The sequence below is a fragment of the Chiloscyllium punctatum genome, chromosome 6 (genome assembly GCF_047496795.1).
Source record: "Chiloscyllium punctatum isolate Juve2018m chromosome 6, sChiPun1.3, whole genome shotgun sequence".
Lineage (NCBI taxonomy): Eukaryota > Metazoa > Chordata > Chondrichthyes > Orectolobiformes > Hemiscylliidae > Chiloscyllium > Chiloscyllium punctatum.
The window spans coordinates 132,654,047-132,673,774 of record NC_092744.1 but is presented as its reverse complement, the minus strand read 5'-3'; positions in this window follow the sequence as shown (position 1 = coordinate 132,673,774).

The window sequence follows — 19,728 nt, the reverse complement described above, 5'->3', positions numbered from 1 at the left end:
CCTCAGAAAGTGCTCGCCAGTACCTCAGACAGTGCTCCCCCAATACCTCAGAAAGTGATCTCTCAGCACCTCAGTAATTGTTCCCTCAATACCTCAGATAGTTCTCGCTCAGTATCTCAGAAAGTGCTCTCTAAGCAGCCCAGAAAGTACTCCCTCAGTACCTCAGAAATTGCTCCCTCAATGTCTCAGAAAGGTCTCCATGAATACCTCAGATAGTTCAACTGCAGTACCTCAGAAGGTGCCCCCTCACTACCTCAGAAAGTGGTCCCTCAGGACCTCAGACAGTGATCCCCCAATACGTCAGAAAGTGCTCCCTCAATGTCTCAGAAAGTGCCCCCTCAATACCTCAGATAGTTCTCCCTCAATACCTCAGATAGTTCTCCCTCAACACCTCAGATAGTGCTCCCTCAGTACCTCAGAAAGTGCTCCCTTAATGCCTCAGAGAGTTCTCCCTCAGGACCTCAGGAAGTGCTCTTTCAATAACACAGAAAGTGCACCCTCAATAGATCGCATAGTTCTCCCTCAGTACCTCATATAATGCTCCCTCAATTACTCAGAAGGTACTCCCTCAACACCTGAGAAAGTGCTCCCTCAATACTCAGAAAGTGATCCCTCAGTACCTCAGACAGTGCTCACTCAATGCCTTAGGAAGTGCTCCCTCTGTACCTCAAAAAGTGCTCCCTCAGTACCTCAGAATGTGCTCCCTCAATGTCTCAGAAAGTGCTCCCTCAATACATCAGATAGTTCTCCCTCAGCACCTCAGAAAGAGCCCCTCTCAATACCTCAGAATGTGCTCCCTCAGTACCTCAGTCAGTGCTCCCTCAGTACCTCAGTCAGTTCTCCCTCAGCACCTCAGATAGCTCTCCCTGAATAACCCAGATAGTTCTCCGTCAATACCCCAGTTAGTTCTCCCTTAGTACCTCAGAAAGTGCCCCCTCAATACATCAGAAAGTGCTCGCTCAGTACCTCAGAAAGAGCTCCCTCAATACCTCAGAAAGTGCTCCCTCAATACCTCAGATCGTACTCCCTCAGTGCCTCAGAAACTGCTCCCTCAATACCTCAGAAAGTGCAACCTCAGTACCTCAGAAAGTGCTCCGTCAGTACCTCAGAAATTGCTCCCTCAATACCTTGGATAGTTCTCCCTCAGTACCTCAGAAAGTGCCCCCTCAATACCTCAGATAGTGCTCCCTCAATACCTCAGCAAGTCCTCCCTCAATACTTCAGATAGTGCTCTCTCAGTACCTCAGATAGTTCTCCCTCAGTACATCAGATAGTGCTCCCTAAATGCCTCTGAAAGTGTTTCCTCAGTACCTCAGAAAGTGCTCCCTCAATATCCCAGGAAGTGCTCCTCCAGTACCTCAGAGAGTGCTCCCTAGTACCTCAGAACGTGCTCCGTCAACCTCAGAAAGTGCTCCCTCAGTACCTCAGATCGTGCTGCCTCAATACCTCAGAAAGTGCTCCCTCAATATCTAAGATATTTCTCCCTCAATATCTCAGAAAGTGCTCCCACAATATTTCAGATAGTGCTCCCTCAATACCTCAGAAAGTGCTCCCTCAGTACCTCAGAAAGTGCTCCCTCAACCTCAGAAAGTGCTCCCTCAGTACCACAGATCATGCCCCCTCAATACCTCAGAAAGTGCTCCCTCAATATCTAAGATATTTCTCCCTCAATATCTCAGAAAGTGCTCCGACAATATTTCAGATAGTTCTCCCTCAATACTTCAGATAGTGCTCCCTCAATACCTCAGAAAGTGCTCCCTCAGTACCTCAGAAAGTGATCCGTCAATACCTCAGATAGTCCTCCCTCAGTGGCTCAGAAAGTGCTCCCTCAATACCTCAGAAAGTGCAACCTCAATACCTCGGATAGTTCTCCCTCAGTACCTCAGAAAGTGCTCCCTTAATACCTCAGAAAGTGCTCCCTCAGTACCTCAGAAAGTGCTCCCTCAATAGCTCAGAAAGTGCTTCCTCAGTACGTCAGAAAGTGCGCCCTTAGTACCTCAAACAGTGCTCCCTCTGTACGTCAGAAAGTGCTCCCTCAGGACCTCAGAAATTGCTCCCTCAATACCTCGGATAGTTCTTCCTCAGTACCTCAGAAAGTGCTCCGTTAATACCTCAGAAAGTGCTCACTCAGTACCTCAGAAAGTGCTCCCTCAAAACCTCAGAAAGTGCTTCCTCAGTACGTCAGAATGTGCGCCCTTAGTACCTCAAACAGTGCTCCCTCAATATCTCAGAAATTGCTCCCCAAATACCTCAGAAAGTGCTCTCTTCGTACCTCAGAAAGTGTTCCCTCAATACCTCAGAAAGTGCTCCCTCAGTACCTCAGAAAGTGTTCCCTCAAGACCTCAGAAAGTGTTCCCTGAATACTTCAGACAGTGCTCCCTCTGTACCTCAGATAGTTCTCGCTCAATACCTCATTATCTGCGACCTCAATACATCAGACAGTGCTCCCTCAATACTTCAGATAGTGCTTCCTCAGTACTTCAGATAGTTCTCCCTCAGTGCCTCAGATAGTGCGACCTCAATATCTCTGAAAGTGCTCCCTCAATACCTCTGAATGTGCTCCCTCAATAACCCAGAAAGTGCTCTCTCAGTACCTCAGAAAGTGCTCCCTCAATACCTCAGAAAGTGCTCCCTCAATGTCTCAGAAAGTGCTCCCTCAATACATCAGATAGCTCTCCCTCAGCACCTCAGACAGAGCCCCTCTCAATACCTCAGGAAGTGCTCACTCAGTACCTCAGAAAGTGCTCCATCAATACTTCAGATAGTGCTCCTTTAATACATCTGATAGTTCTCCCTCAGTACCTCAGATAGTGCTCCCTCAATATCTCAGAATGTGCTCCCACAATATTTCAGATAATTCTCCCTCAATACCTCAGGTAATGCTCCCTCAAGTCCTCAGGAAGGACTCCCTCAGTACCTCAGAAAGTGCTCGCCAGTACCTCAGACAGTGCTCCCCCAATACCTCAGAAAGTGATCTCTCAGCACTTCAGTAATTGTTCCCTCAATACCTCAGATAGTTCTCCCTCAGTATCTCAGAAAGTGCTCTCTCAGCAGCCCTGAAAGTGCTCCCTCACTACCTCAGAAATTGCTCCCTCAATGTCTCAGATAGGTCTCCATGAATACCTCAGATAGTACAACCGCAGTACCTCAGAAGGTGCCCCCTCATTACCTCAGAAAGTGGTCCCTCAGGACCTCAGACAGTGATCCCCCAATACGTCAGAAAGTGCTCCCTCAATGTCTCAGAAAGTGCTCTCTCAATACTTCAGATATTTCCCCCTTAGTACCTCAGAATGTGGCCCCGCAATACCTCAGAAAGTGCTCCCTCAGTACCTCAGCAAGTGCTAGCTTCGTACCTCAGATAGGGCCCCCTCAATACCTCAGAAGGTGCTCGCTCAGTATCTCAGAAAGTGCTCCCTCAAGACTTTAGAAAGTGCTCCCTCAAGTCCTCAGAAAGTCTTCCCTCAATACATTAGACAGTGCTCCCTCAGTACCTTAGATAGTTCTCCCTCAGTACCTCAGATCGTGCTCCTCAATATCTTAGAAAGTGCTCCCTCAATATTTCAGATAGTTCACCCTCAATACCTCAGATAGTGCACCCTCAATACCTCTGAAAGTGCTCCCTCAATACCTCAGAAAGTGCTCCCTCAATAGCTCAGATAGTTCTCCCCCAGTACCTCAGAAAGTGCTCACTCAATACATCAGGAAGTGCTCTCTCAGTACCTCAGAAATTGCTCCCCAGTACCTCAGAAAGTGCTCCCTCAATACCTCAGGAAGTGCTCTCTCAGTACCTCAGAAATTGCTCCCACAATACCTCAGAAAGTGCTCCCTCAATACCTCAGAAAGTGATCCCTCAGTACCTCAGAAAGTGCTCTCTCACTATCTCAGTCAGTGCTCCCTCAATACATCAGATAGTTCTCCCTGAATAACTCAGATAGTTCTCCGTCAATCCCTCAGATAGTTCTCCCATAGTACCTCAGAATGTACCCCCTCAATACATCAGAAAGTGCTCCCCCAGTACCTCAGAAAGTGCTCCCCCAGTACCTCAGAAAGTGCAACCTCAGTACCTCAGAAAGTGCTCCCTCAATGTCTCAGAAAGTGCTCCCTCAATACATCAGATAGCTCTCCCTCAGCACCTCAGACAGAGCCCCTCTCAATACCTCAGGAAGTGTTCCCTCATTACCTCACAAAGTGCTCCATCAATACTTCAGATAGTGCTCCTTTAATACATCTGATAGTTCTCCCTCAGTCCCTCAGATAGTGCTCCCTCAATATCTCAGAATGTGCTCCCACAATATTTCAGATAATTCACCCTCAATACCTCAGATAATGCTCCCTCAAGTCCTCAGGAAGGACTCCCTCAGTACCTCAGAAAGTGCTCGCCAGTACCTCAGACAGTGCTCCCCCAATACCTCAGAAAGTGATCTCTCAGCACCTCAGTAATTGTTCCCTCAATACCTCAGATAGTTCTCGCTCAGTATCTCAGAAAGTGCTCTCTAAGCAGCCCAGAAAGTACTCCCTCAGTACCTCAGAAATTGCTCCCTCAATGTCTCAGAAAGGTCTCCATGAATACCTCAGATAGTTCAACTGCAGTACCTCAGAAGGTGCCCCCTCACTACCTCAGAAAGTGGTCCCTCAGGACCTCAGACAGTGATCCCCCAATACGTCAGAAAGTGCTCCCTCAATGTCTCAGAAAGTGGTCTCTCACTTCAGATATTTCCCGCTTAGTACCTCAGAATGTGGCCCCTCTATATCTCAGAAAGTGCTCCCTCAGTACCTCAGCAAGTGCTAGCTTCGTACCTCAGAACGTGCTCCCTCAATACCTCAGAAAGTGCTCCCTCAATACTTCAGATAGTGCTCTCTCAGTACCTCTGATAGTTCTCCCTCAGTACATCAGATAATGCTCCCTAAATACCTCTGAAAGTGCCCTCTCAATACCTCAGAAAGTGCTCCCTCAAGATCTCAAAAAGTGTTCCCTCAATACATTAGACAGTGCTCCCTCAATACTTCAGATAATGCTCCCTCAGTACCTTAGATAGTTCTCCCTCAATACCTCAGAATGTGCTCCCTCAATAGCTCAGATAGTTCTCCCTCAGCACCTCAGATAATGCTCCCTCAATTCCTCAGACAGTGCTCCCTCAGTACATCAGAAATTGCTCCTCCAGAACCTCAGAAAGTGCTCCCTCAATACCTCAGGAAGTGCTCCCACAATACCTCAGATAGTGCTCCCACAATACCTCAGAAAGTGCTCCCTCAATACCTCAGAAAGTGCTCTCTCAATATCTCAGTCAGTGCTCCCTCAATATATCAGATAGTTCTCCCTGAATAACTCAGATAGTTCTCCGTCAATCCCTCAGATAGTTCTCCCATAGTACCTCAGAAAGTACCCCCTCAATACATCAGAAAGAGCTCCCTCAATACCTCAGAAAGTGCTACCTCAGATAGTGCTCCCTCAATACATCAGGAAGTGCTCCCTCAATATCTCAGATAGTGCTCCCTCAACACCTCAGATAGTGCTCCCTCAATACCTCAGATAGTGCTCCCTCAATACCTCAGAAAGTGCCCCCTCAATACCTCAGATAGTTCTCCCTCAATACCTCAGAAATTTCTCCCTCAATAGCTCAGATCGTGCTCCCTCAGTACTTCAGATAGTGCTCCCTCAGTACCGCAGATAATTCTCACTCAGTACCTCAGAAAGTGCTCCCTTAATGCCTCAGAGAGTTCTCACTCAGGACCTCAGGAAGTGCTCTTTCAATAACACAGAAAGTGCACCCTCAATAGATCGCATAGTTCTCCCTCAGTACCTCATATAATGCTCCCTCAATTACTCAGAAGGTACTCCCTCAACACCTGAGAAAGTGCTCCCTCAATACTCAGAAAGTGATCCCTCAGTACCTCCGACAGTGCTCACTCAATGCCTTAGGAAGTGCTCCCTCAGTACCTCAGAAAGTGCTCCCTCAGTACCTCAGAAAGTGCTCCCTCAGTACCTCAGAAAGTGCTCCCTCAGCACCTCAGAAAGAGCCCCTCTCAATACCTCAGAATGTGCTCCCTCAGTACCTCAGTCAGTGCTCCCTCAGTACCTCAGTCAGTGCTCCCTCAGCACCTCAGATAGCTCTCCCTGAATAACCCAGATAGTTCTCCGTCAATACCCCAGTTAGTTCTCCCTTAGTACCTCAGAAAGTGCCCCCTCAATACATCAGAAAGTGCTCGCTCAGTACCTCAGAAAGAGCTCCCTCAATACCTCAGAAAGTGCTCCCTCAATACCTCAGATCGTACTCCCTCAGTGCCTCAGAAACTGCTCCCTCAATACCTCAGAAAGTGCAACCTCAGTACCTCAGAAAGTGCTCCGTCAGTACCTCAGAAATTGGTCCCTCAATACCTTGGATAGTTCTCCCTCAGTACCTCAGAAAGTGCTCCCTTAATACCTCAGAAAGTGCTCCCTCAGTACTTCAGAAAGTCCTCCCTCAGTGCCTCGGAAAGTGGTCCCTCAATACCTCGGATTGTTCTCCCTCAGTAGCTCAGAACGTGCTCCCTTAATACCTCAGAAAGTGCTCCCTCAGTACCTCAGAAAGTGCTCCCTTAATACCTCAGAAAGTGCTCCCTCAGTACTTCAGAAAGTCCTCCCTCAGTGCCTCAGAAAGTGGTCCCTCAATACCTCGGATAGTTCTCCCTCAGTCGCTCAGAATGTGCTCCCTTAATACCTCAGAAAGTGCTCCCTCAGTACCTCAGAAAGTGCTCCCTCAATACCTCAGAAAGTGCTTCCTCAGTATGTCAGAATGTGCGCCCTTAGTACCTCAAACAGTGCTCCCTCAATACCTCAGAAATTGCTCCCACAATACCTGAGAAAGTGCTCCCTCAATACCTCAGAAAGTGATCCCTCAGTACCTCAGAAAGTGCTCTCTCAATATCTCAGTCAGTGCTCCCTCAATATATCAGATAGTTCTCCCTGAATAACTCAGATAGTTCTCCGTCAATCCCTCAGATAGTTCTCCCATAGTACCTCAGAATGTACCCCCTCAATACATCAGAAAGTGCTCCCCCAGTACCTCAGAAAGTGCTCCCCCAGTACCTCAGAAAGTGCAACCTCAGTACCTCAGAAAGTGCTCCCTCAATGTCTCAGAAAGTGCTCCCTCAATACATCAGATAGCTCTCCCTCAGCACCTCAGACAGAGCCCCTCTCAATACCTCAGGAAGTGTTCCCTCATTACCTCAGAAAGTGCTCCATCAATACTTCAGATAGTGCTCCTTTAATACATCAGATAGTTCTCCCTCAGTACCTCAGATAGTGCTCCCTCAATATCTCAGAATGTGCTCCCACAATATTTCAGATAATTCACCCTCAATACCTCAGATAATGCTCCCTCAAGTCCTCAGGAAGGACTCCCTCAGTACCTCAGAAAGTGCTCGCCAGTACCTCAGACAGTGCTCCCCCAATACCTCAGAAAGTGATCTCTCAGCACCTCAGTAATTGTTCCCTCAATACCTCAGATAATCCTCCCTCAGTATCTCAGAAAGTACTCTCTCAGCAGCCCAGAAAGTGCTCCCTCAGTACCTCAGAAATTGCTCCCTCAATGTCTCAGAAAGGTCTCCATGAATACCTCAGATAGTTCAACTGCAGTACCTCAGAAGGTGCCCCCTCACTACCTCAGAAAGTGGTCCCTCAGGACCTCAGACAGTGATCCCCCAATACGTCAGAAAGTGCTCCCTCAATGTCTCAGAAAGTGGTCTCTCACTTCAGATATTTCCCGCTTAGTACCTCAGAATGTGGCCCCTCTATATCTCAGAAAGTGCTCCCTCAGTACCTCAGCAAGTGCTAGCTTCGTACCTCAGAACGTGCTCCCTCAATACCTCAGAAAGTGCTCCCTCAATACTTCAGATAGTGCTCTCTCAGTACCTCTGATAGTTCTCCCTCAGTACATCAGATAATGCTCCCCAAATACCTCTGAAAGTGCCCGCTGAATACCTCAGAAAGTGCTCCCTCAAGATCTCAAAAAGTGTTCCCTCAATACATTAGATAGTGCTCCCTCAATACTTCACATAGTGCTCCCTCAGTACCTTAGATAGTTCTCCCTCAGTACCTCAGATAGTGAATTCTCAATATCTTAGAAAGTGCTCCCTCAATATTTCAGATATTTCACCCTCAATAGCTCAGATAGTGCACCCTCAATACCTCTGAAAGTGCTCCCTCAATACCTCAGAAAGTGCTCCCTCAATAGCTCAGATAGTTCTCCCTCAGTACCTCAGATAATGCTCCCTCAATTCCTCAGACAGTGCTCCCTCAGTACATCAGAAATTGCTCCTCCAGAACCTCAGAAAGTGCTCCCTCAATACCTCAGGAAGTGCTCTCTCAGTACCTCAGAAAGTGCTCCCGCAGTACCTCAGAAAGTGCTCCCTCAATACCTCAGAAAGTGATCCCTCAGTACCTCAGAAAGTGCTCTCTCAATATCTCAGTCAGTGCTCCCTCAATACATCAGATAGTTCTCCCTGAATAACTCAGATAGTTCTCCGTCAATCCCTCAGATAGTTCTCCCATAGTACCTCAGAATGTACCCCCTCAATACATCAGAAAGAGCTCCCTCAGTACCTCAGAAAGTGCTACCTCAGATAGTGCTCCCTCAATACATCAGGAAGTGCTCCCTCAATATCTCAGATAGTGCTCCCTCAACACCTCAGATAGTGCTCACTCAATACCTCAGAAAGTGCCCCCTCAATACCTCAGATAGTTCTCCCACAATACCTCAGAAATTTCTCCCTCAAAAGCTCAGATCGTGCTCCCTCAGTAATTCAGATAGTGCTCCCTCAGTACCGCAGATAATTCTCACTCAGTACCTCAGAAAGTGCTCCCTCAGTACCTCAGAAAGTGCTCCCTTAATGCCTCAGAGAGTTCTCACTCAGGACCTCAGGAAGTGCTCTTTCAATAACTCAGAAAGTGCACCCTCAATAGATCGCATAGTTCTCCCTCAGTACCTCATATAATGCTCCCTCAATTACTCAGAAGGTACTCCCTCAACACCTGAAAAAGTGCTCCCTCAATACCTCAGAAAGTGATCCCTCAGTACCTCAGACAGTGCTCACTCAATGCCTCAGGAAGTGCTCCCTCAGTACCTCAGAAAGTGCTCCCTCAGTACCTCAGAATGTGCAACCCCAGTACATCAGAAAGTGCTCCATCAGTACCTCAGAAAGTGCTCCCTCAATGTCTCAGAAAGTGCTCCCTCAATACATCAGACAGTGCTCCCTCAATACTTCAGATAATGCTTCCTCAGTACTTCAGATAGTTCTCCCTCAATACATCAGAAAGTCCCCCATCAATACCTCAGATAGTTCTCCCTCAATCCCTCAGAAAGTTCTCCCTCAATAGCTCAGATCGTGCTCCCTCAGTACTTCAGATGGTGCTCCCTCAGTACCGCAGATAATTCTCCCACAGTACCTCAGAAAGTGCTCCCTCAATACCTCAGAAAGTGCTCCCTCAATACCTCAGATAATGCTCCCTCAATTCCTCAGACAGCACTCCCTCAGTACCTCAGAAAGTGCTCGGCAGTACCTCTGACAGTGCTCCCCCAATACCTCAGAAAGTGATCTCTCAGACCTCAGTAATTGTTCCCTCAATACCTCAGATAGTTCTCCCTCAGTATCTCAGAAAGTGCTCTCTCAGCAGCCCAGAAAGTGCTCCCTCAGTACCTCAGAAATTGCTCCCTCAATGTCTCAGAAAGTGCTCCCTCAGGACCTCAGACAGTGATCCCCCAATACCTCAGAAAGTGCTCCCTCAATGTCTCAGAACGTGCTCTCTCAATACTTCAGATAGTTCCCCCTTAGTACCTCAGAATGTGGCCCCTCAATACCTCAGAAAGTGCTCCCTCAGTACCTCAGCAAGTGCCAGCTTCGTACCTCAGATAGTGCTCCCTCAATACCTCAGAATTTGCTCCCTCAATAATTCAGATAGTGCTCCCTCAATACCTCAGCAAGTCCTCCCTCAATACTTCAGATCGTGCTCTCTCAGTACCTCAGATAGTTCTCCCTCAGTACATCAGCTAATGCTCTCTAAATACTTCAGAAAGTTCCCCCCTCAATACCTCAAAAGTGCTCCCTCAATACCTCAGAAAGTGCTCCCTCAAGACCTCAGAATGTGCTTCCTCAAGACCTCAGAAAGTGCTCCCTCAATACATCAGACAGTGCTCCCTCAATACTTCAGATAGTGCTCCCTCAATATTTCAGATAGTTCACCCTCAATACCTCAGATATTGCACCCTCAATACCTCTGAAAGTGGTCCCTCATTACCTCAGAAAGAGCTCCCTCAATACATCAGAAAGTGCTCCCTCAATAGCTCAGATAGTTCTCCCTCAGTACCTCAGATAATGCTCCCTCAATTCCTCAGATAGTGCTCCCTCAGTACATCAGTAATTGCTCCCCCAGTACCTCAGAAGGTGCTCCCTCAATACCTCAGGAAGTGCTCTCTCAGTACCTCAGAAAGTGCTCTCTCAATATCTCAGTCAGTGCTCCCTCAATACATCAGATAGTTCTCCCAGAATAACTCAGATAGTTCTCCCATAGTACCTCAGAAAGTACCCCCTCAATACATCAGACAGAGCTCCCTCAGTACCTCAGAAAGTGCTACCTCAGATAGTGCTCCCTCAATACATCAGGAAGTGCTCCCTCAATATCTCAGATAGTGCTCCCTCAACACCTCAGATAGTGCTCCCTCAGTACCTCAGAAAGTGCTCCCTTAATGCCTCAGAGAGTTCTCACTCAGGACCTCAGGAAGTGCTCTTTCAATAACACAGAAAGTGCACCCTCAATAGATCGCATAGTTCTCCCTCAGTACCTCATATAATGCTCCCTCAATTACTCAGAAGGTACTCCCTCAACACCTGAAAAAGTGCTCCCTCAATACCTCAGAAAGTGATCCCTCAGTACCTCAGACAGTGCTCACTCAATGCCTCAGGAAGTGCTCCCTCTGTACCTCAAAAAGTGCTCCCTCAGTACCTCAGAATGTGCAACCACAGTACCTCAGATAGTGCTCCCTCAGTACCTCAGAAAGTGCTCCCTTAATGCCTCAGAGAGTTCTCACTCAGGACCTCAGGAAGTGCTCTTTCAATAACACAGAAAGTGCACCCTCAATAGATCGCATAGTTCTCCCTCAGTACCTCATATAATGCTCCCTCAATTACTCAGAAGGTACTCCCTCAACACCTGAAAAAGTGCTCCCTCAATACCTCAGAAAGTGATCCCTCAGTACCTCAGACAGTGCTCACTCAATGCCTCAGGAAGTGCTCCCTCTGTACCTCAAAAAGTGCTCCCTCAGTACCTCAGAAAGTGCTCCATCAGTACCTCAGAAAGTGCTCCCTCACTGTCTCAGAAAGTGCTTCCTCAATACATCAGATAGTTCTCCTTCAGCACCTCAGAAAGAGCCCCTCTCAATACCTCAGTCAGTGCTCCCTCAGTACCTCAGTCAGTGCTCCCTCAGTACCTCAGTCAGTTCTCCCTCAGCACCTCAGATAGCTCTCCCTGAATAACCCAGATAGTTCTCCATCAATACCCCAGTTAGTTCTCCCTTAGTACCTCAGAAAGTGCCCCCTCAATACATCAGAATGTGCTCCCTCAGTACCTCAGTCAGTTCTCCCTCAGCACCTCAGATAGCTCTCCCTGAATAAGCCAGATAGTTCTCCATCAATACCCCAGTTAGTTCTCCCTTAGTACCTCAGAAAGTGCTCGCTCAGTACATCAGAATGAGCTCCCTCAATACCTCAGAAAGTGCTCCCTCAATACCTCAGATCGTCCTCCCTCAGTGCCTCAGAAATTGCTCCCTCAATACCTCAGAAAGTGCAACCTCAGTACCTCAGAAAGTGCTCCCTCAGCACCTCAGAAATTGCTCTCTCAATATCTTGGATAGTTCTCCCTCAGTACCTCAGAAAGTGCTCCCTGAATACCTCAGACAGTGCTCCCTCAGTACCTCAGAAAGTGCTCCCTCAGTACTTCAGAAAGTCCTCCCTCAGTGCCTCAGAAATTGCTCCCTCAATACCTCAGAAAGTGCAACCTCAGTACCTCAGAAAGTGCTCCCTCAGTACCTCAGAAATTGCTCCCTCAATACCTTGGATAGTTCTCCCTCAGTGTCTCAGAAAGTGCTCCCTTAATACCTCAGAAAGTGCTCCCTCAGTACTTCAGAAAGTCCTCCCTCAGTGCCTCAGAAAGTGGTCCTTCAATACCTCGGATAGTTCTCCCTCAGTAGCTCAGAAAGTGCTCCCTTAATACCTCAGAAAGTGCTCCCTCAGTACCTCAGAAAGTGCTCCCTCAATACCTCAGAAAGTGCTTCCTCAGTACGTCAGAATGTGCGCCCTTAGTACCTCAAACAGTGCTCCTTCAATACCTCAGAAATTGCTCCCACAATACCTCAGAAAGTGCTCCCTCAGTACCTCAGAAAGTGATCCCTCAGTACCTCAGACTATACTCCCTCAGTACCTCAGAACGTGCTCCCTCAATACCTCAGAAAGTGCTCCCTCAATACATTAGACAGTGCTCCCTCAATATTTCAGATAGTTCACACTCAATACCTCAGATATTGCACCCTCAATACCTCTCAAAGTGCTCCCTCAATACCTCAGAAAGAGCTCCCTCAATACATCAGAAAGTGCTCCCTCAATAGCTCAGATAGTTCTCCCTCAGTACCTCAGATAATGCTCCCTCAATTCCTCAGATAGTGCTCCCCCAGTACATCAGTAATTGCTCCTCAAGTACCTCAGAAAGTGCTCCCTCAATACCTCAGGAAGAACTATCTCAGTACCTCAGAAAGTGCTCCCTCAATATCTCAGTCAGTGCTCCCTCAATACATCAGATAGTTCTCCCAGAATAACTCAGATAGTTCTCCCATAGTACCTCAGAAAGTACCCCCTCAATACATTAGAAAGAGCTCCCTCAGTACCACAGAAAGTGCTACCTCAGATAGTGCTCCCTCAATACATCAGGAAGTGCTCCCTCAATATCTCAGATAGTGCTCCCTCAACACCTCAGATAGTGCTCCCTCAGTACCTCAGAAAGTGCTCCCTTAATGCCTCAGAGAGTTCTCCCTCAGGACCTCAGGAAGTGCTCTTTCAATAACTCAGAAAGTGCACCCTCAATAGATCGCATAGTTCTCCCTCAGTACCTCATATAATGCTCCCTCAATTACTCAGAAGGTGCTCCCTCAACACCTGAAAAAGTGCTCCCTCAATACCTCAGAAAGTGATCCCTCAGTACCTCAGACAGTGCTCACTCAATGCCTCAGGAAGTGCTCCCTCAGTACCTCAGAAAGTGCTCCCTCAGTACCTCAGAATGTGCAACCCCAGTACCTCAGAAAGTGCTCCATCAGTACCTCAGAAAGTGCTCCCTCAATGTCTCAGAAAGTGCTCCCTCAATACATCAGATAGTTCTCCCTCAGCACCTCAGAAAGAGCCCCTCTCAATACCTCAGAATGTGCTCCCTCAGTACCTCAGTCAGTGCTCCCTCAGTACCTCAGTCAGTGCTCCCTCAGCACCTCAGATAGCTCTCCCTGAATAACCCAGATAGTTCTCCGTCAATACCCAGGTTAGTTCTCCCTTAGTACCTCAGAAAGTGCCCCCTCAGTACATCAGAAAGTGCTCGCTCAGTACCTCAGAAAGAGCTCCCTCAATACCTCAGAAAGTGCTCCCTCAATACCTCAGATCGTCCTCCCTCAGTGCCTCAGAAATTGCTCCCTCAATACCTCAGAAAGTGCAACCTCAGTACCTCAGAAAGTGCTCCCTCAGTACCTCAGAAATTGCTCCCTCAATACCTTGGATAGTTCTCCCTCAGGACCTCAGAAAGTGCTCCCTTAATAACTCAGAAAGTGCTCCCTCAGTACTTCAGAAAGTCCTCCCTCAGTGCCTCAGAAAGTGGTCCCTCAATACCTCGGATAGTTCTCCCTCAGTAGCTCAGAAAGTGTTCCCTCAATACCACAGAAAGTGCTCCCTCAGTACCTCAGAAAGTGATCCCTCAGTACCTCAGACTATACTCCCTCAGTACCTCAGAACGTGCTCCCTCAATACCTCAGAAAGTGTTCCCTCAAGACCTCAGAAAGTGTTCCCTCAATACTTCAGACAGTGCTCCCTCTGTACCTCAGATAGTTCTCGCTCAATACCTCATTAACAGCTCCCTCAATACATCAGACAGTGCTCCCTCAATACTTCAGATAATGCTTCCTCAGTACTTCAGATAGTTCTCACTCAATACCTCAGAAAGTGCCCCATCAATACCTCAGATAGTTCTCCCTCAATCCCTCAGAAAGTTCTCCCTCAATAGCTCAGATCGTGCTCCCTCAGTACTTCAGATGGTGCTCCCTCAGTACCGCAGATAATTCTCCCACAGTACCTCAGAAAGTGCTCCCTCAATACCTCAGATAATGCTCCCTCAATTCCTCAGACAGCACTCCCTCAGTACCTCAGAAAGTGCTCGCCAGTACCTCTGACAGTGCTCCCCCAATACCTCAGAAAGTGATCTCTCAGCACCTCAGTAATTGTTCCCTCAATACCTCAGATAGTTCTCGCTCAGTATCTCAGAAACTGCTCTCTCAGCAGCCCAGAAAGTGCTCCCTCAGTACCTCAGAAATTGCTCCCTCAATGTCTCAGAAAGTGCTCCCTCAGGACTTCAGACAGTGATCCCCCAATACCTCAGAAAGTGCTCCCTCAATGTCTCAGAAAGTGCTCTCTCAATACTTCAGATAGTTCCCCCTTAGTACCTCAGAAAGTGCTCCCTCAATACCTCAGAATTTGCTCCCTCAATAATTCAGATAGTGCTCCCTCAATACCTCAGCAAGTCCTCCCTCAATACTTCAGATCGTGCTCTCTCAGTACCTCAGATAGTTCTCCCTCAGTACATCAGCTAATGCTATCTAAATACCTCAGAAAGTGCCCCCTCAATACCTCAAAAGTGCTCCCTCAGTTTCTCAGAAAGTGCTCCCTCAATACCTCAGAAAGTGCTCCCTCAAGACCTCAGAAAGTGCTTCCTCAAGACCTCCGAAAGTGCTCCCTCAATACATTAGACAGTGCTCCCTCAATACTTCAGACAGTGCTCCCTCAATATATCAGATAGTTCACCCTCAATACCTCAGATATTGCACCCTCAATGCCTCTGAAAGTGCTCCCTCAATACCTCAGAAAGTGCTCCCCCAATACATCAGAAAGTGCTCCCTCAATAGCTCAGGAAGTGCTCTCTCAGTACCTCAGAAAGTGCTCCCTCAATATCTCAGTCAGTGCTCCCTCAATACATCAGATAGTTCTCCCAGAATAACTCAGATAGTTCTCCCATAGTACCTCAGAAAGTACCCCCTCAATACATCAGAAAGAGCTCCCTCAGTACCTCAGAAAGTGCTACTGCAGATAGTGCTCCCTCAATACATCAGGAAGTGCTCCCTCAATATCTCAGATAGTGCTCCCTCAACACCTCAGATAGTGCTCCCTCAATACCTCAGATAGTGCTCCCTCAATACCTCAGAAAGTGCCCCCTCAATACCTCAGTTAGTTCTCCCTCAATCCCTCAGAATGTCCTCCCTCAATAGCTCAGATAGTGCTCCCTCAGTACCGCAGATAATTCTCCCTCAGTACCTCAGATAGTGCTCCCTCAGTACCGCAGATAATTCTCCCTCAGTACCTCAGAGAGTGCTCCCTCAGTACCTCAGAAAGTGCTCTTTCAATAACTCAGAATGTGCACCCTCAATAGCTCACATACTTCTCCCTCAGTACCTCATATAATGCTCCCTCAATTCCTCAGAAGGTGCTCCCTCAACACCTGAAAAAGTGCTCCCTCACTACCTCAGAATGTGCTCCCTCAATACCTCAGAAAGTGCTTCCTCAGTACGTCAGAATGTGCGCCCTTAGTTCCTCAAACAGTGCTCCCTCAATACCTCAGAAATTGCTCCCACAAAACCTCAGAAAGAGTTCCCTCAGTACCTCAGAAAGTGATCCCTCAGTACCTCAGACTATACTCCCTCAGTACCTCAGAAAGTGTTCCCTCAAGACCTCAGAAAGTGTTCCCTCAATACTTTAGAAAGTGTTCCCTCAATACTTCAGACAGTGCTCCCTCTGTACCTCAGATAGTTCTCGCTCAATACCTCACTAACTGCTCCCTCAATACATCAGACAGTGCTCCCTCAATACCTCAGAAATTTGCTCCCTCAATACTTCAGATAGTGCTCCCTCAATACCTCAGAAAGTGCTCCCTCAATACCTCAGAAAGTGCTCACTCAATATCTCAGAATTTGCTCCCTCAATACCTCAGATAGTTCTGCCTCAGTACCTCAGAAAGTGACCCCTCAATACCTCAGAAAGTGCTCCTTCAGTACCTCAGAAAGTGCGAGCTCAGTACCTCAGATAGTGCTCCCTCAATACCTCAGAAATTTGCTCCCTCAATAGTTCAGATCGTGGTCTCTCAATACCTCAGATAGGTCTCCCTCAGTACCTCAGATAGTGCTCCCTAAATACCTCTGAAAGTGCGTCCTCAGTACCTGAGAAAGTGCTCCCTCAATACCTCAGAAGTTGATCCCTCAATACCTCAGAAATTGCTCCCTCAGTGCCTCAGAAATTGCTCCCTCGGTATCTCATAAAGTGCTCCCTCAAACCTCAGAAAGTGCTCCCTCAGTACCTCAGGAAGTGCTCCCTCAATGTCTCAGAAAGTGCTCCCTCAATACATCAGATAGTTCTCCCTCAGCACCTCAGAAAGAGCCCCTCTTAATACCTCAGAAAGTGCTCCCTCAGTACCTCAGTCAGTGCTCCCTCAGTACCTCAGTCAGTTCTCCCTCAGTACCTCAGATAGTTCTCCCTGAATAACCCAGATAGTTCTCCGTCAATACCTCAGTTAGTTCTCCCTTAGTACCTCAAAAAGTGCCCCCTCAATACATCAGAAAGTGCTCCCTCAGTACCTCAGATAGATCTCCCTCAGTACCTCAGAATGTGCTCCCTCAATACCTCAGAAAGTGCTCCCTCAATACCTCAGAAAGTGCTCCCTCAGTACCTCAGAAAGAGCTCCCTCAGTACCTCAGAAAGTGCTCCCTCAGTACCTCAGAAAGTGCTCCCTCAGTACCTCAGAAAGAGCTCCCTCAGTACCTCAGAAAGTGCTCCCTCAATACCTCAGAAAGTGCTTCCTCAGTACGTCAGAATGTGAGCCCTTAGTACCTCAAACAGAGCTCCCTCAATACCTCAGAAATTGCTCCCACAATACCTCAGAAAGAGCTCCCTCAGTACCTCAGAAAGTGATCCCTCAGTACCTCAGACTATACTCCCTCAGTACCACAGAAAGTGTTCCCTCAATACTTCAGACAGTGCTCCCTCTGTACCTCAGATAGTTCTCGCTCAATACCTCATTAACTGCTCCCTCAATACATCAGACAGTGCTCCCTCAATACCTCAGAAATTTGCTCCCTCAATACTTCAGATAGTGATCCCTCAATACCGCAGAAACTATTCCCTCATTACCTCAGAAAGTGCTCCCTCAATACTTCAGATAGTGCTCCCTCAATACCTCAGTAATTGCTCCCACAATACTTCAGATAGTGCTCCCTCAATACCTCAGTAATTGCTCCCTCAATACTTCAGATAGTGCTCCCTCGATACCTCAGAAAGTGCTCCCTCAATACCTCAGAAAGTGCTCACTCAATATCTCAGAATTTGCTCCCTCAATACCTCAGAAAGTGCTCCCTCAGCACCTCAGAAAGTGCTCCCTCAATACCTCAGAAAGTGCTCCCTCAATACCTCAGAAAGTGCTCCCTCAATACCTCAGAAAGTGCTTCCTCTATGTCTCAGAAGGTGCTCCCTCAATACCTCAGATAGTTCTGCCTCAGTACCTCAGAAAGTGACCCCTCAATACCTCAGAAAGTGCTCCTTCAGTACCTCCGAAAGTGCCAGCTCAGTACCTCAGATAGTGCTCCCTCAATACCTCAGAAATTTGCTCCCTCAATACTTCAGATCGTGGTCTCTCAATACATCAGATAGGTCTCCCTCAGTACATCAGATAGTGCTCCCTAAATACCTCTGAAAGTGCTTCCTCAGTACTTCAGAAAGTGCTCCCTCAATTTCTCACAAAGTGCTCCTCTATTACCTCAGAACGTGCTCCCTCAATACCTCAGAATTTGATCCCTCAATACCTCAGAAATTGCTCCCTCAGTGCCTCAGAAATTGCTCCCTCGGTATCTCATAAAGTGCTCCCTCAAACCTCAGAAAGTGCTCCCTCAGTACCTCAGAAAGTGCTCCCTCAGTACCTCAGGAAGTGCTCCCTCAATGTCTCAGAAAGTGCCCCCTCAATACATCAGAATTTGCTCCCTCAATAATTCAGATAGTGCTCCGTCAATGCCTCAGCAAGTCCTCCCTCAATACTTCAGATAGTGCTCTCTCAGTACCTCAGTTAGTTCTCCCTCAGTACATCAGACAGAGCTACCTAAATACCTCCGAAAGTGCTTCCTCAGTTCCTCAGAAAGTGCTCCCTCTGTACCTCAGTAAGTGTTCCCTCAGTACCTCAGAAAGTGTTCCCTCAATGTCTCAGAAAGTGCTCCCTCAATACATCAGATAGCTCTCCCTCAGCACCTCAGAAAGTGCCCCCTCAATACCTCAGAAAGTGCCCCCTCAGTACCTCAGGAAGTGCTCTCTCAGTACCTCAGGAAGTGCTCCATCAATATTTCAGATAGTGCTCCCTCAATACCTCACATAGTTCTCCCTCAGTACCTCCGATAGTGCTCCCTCAATATTTCAGAATGTGCCCCCACAATATTTCAGATAGTTCTCCCTCAATACCTCAGAAAGAGCTCTCTTAATACCTCAGAAAGTGCTCCCTCAATACCTCAGATATTTCTCCCTCAGTTCCTCAGAAAGTGCCCCCTCAATTCCTCAGAAAATGCTCACTCATTTCCTCAGAAAGTGCTAGCTCAGTAGCTCAGAAAGTGCTCCCTCATTACCTCAGCAAGTCCACCCTCAATAATTCAGATAGTGCTCCCTCAATACCTCATCAAATCCTCCCCCAAATTTCAGATAGTTCTCCCTCAGTACATCAGTTAGTGCTCCCTAAATACCTCTCAAAGTGCTTCCCCAGTACCTCAGAAAGTGCTCCCTCAATACCTCAGAATCTACTCCTCCAGTATCTCAGAAAGTGCTCTCTCAGTGCCTCAGAAAGTGCTCCCTCAGTACCTCATAAAGTGCTCCCTCAATACCTCAGAAAGTGCTCCCTCAGTACCTCAGGAAGTGCTCCCTCAATGTCTCAGAAAGTGCTCCCTCAATACCTCAGATAGTTCTCCCTCAATACCTCAGAAAGTGCCCCCGCAATACCTCAGAAAGTGCTCCATCAATATTTCAGATAGTTCTCCCTCAATACCTCAGATAGTCCTCCCTCAATACCTCAGAATGTGCACCCTCAGTACCTCAGAAAGTGCTCCATCAATATTTCAGATAGTTCTCCCTCAATACCTCAGAAAGTGCTCCCTCAAAAGCTCAGATATTTCTCCCTCAGTACCTCAGATAATGCTCCCTCAATTCCACAGAGAGCACTCCCTCAGTACCTCAGAAAGTGCTGTCTCAGTACCTCAGAAATTGTACCCTCAGTACCTCAGAAAGTGCTCCCTCAGTACCTCAGAAAGTGATCCTTCAGTACCTCAGACAGTATTCCATCAGTACCTCAGAAAGTGCTCCCTCAATACCTCAGAATGTGCTCCCTCAATACTTCAGATAGTGTCCCTCAGTACGTCAGATAGTTCTCCCTCAGTATCT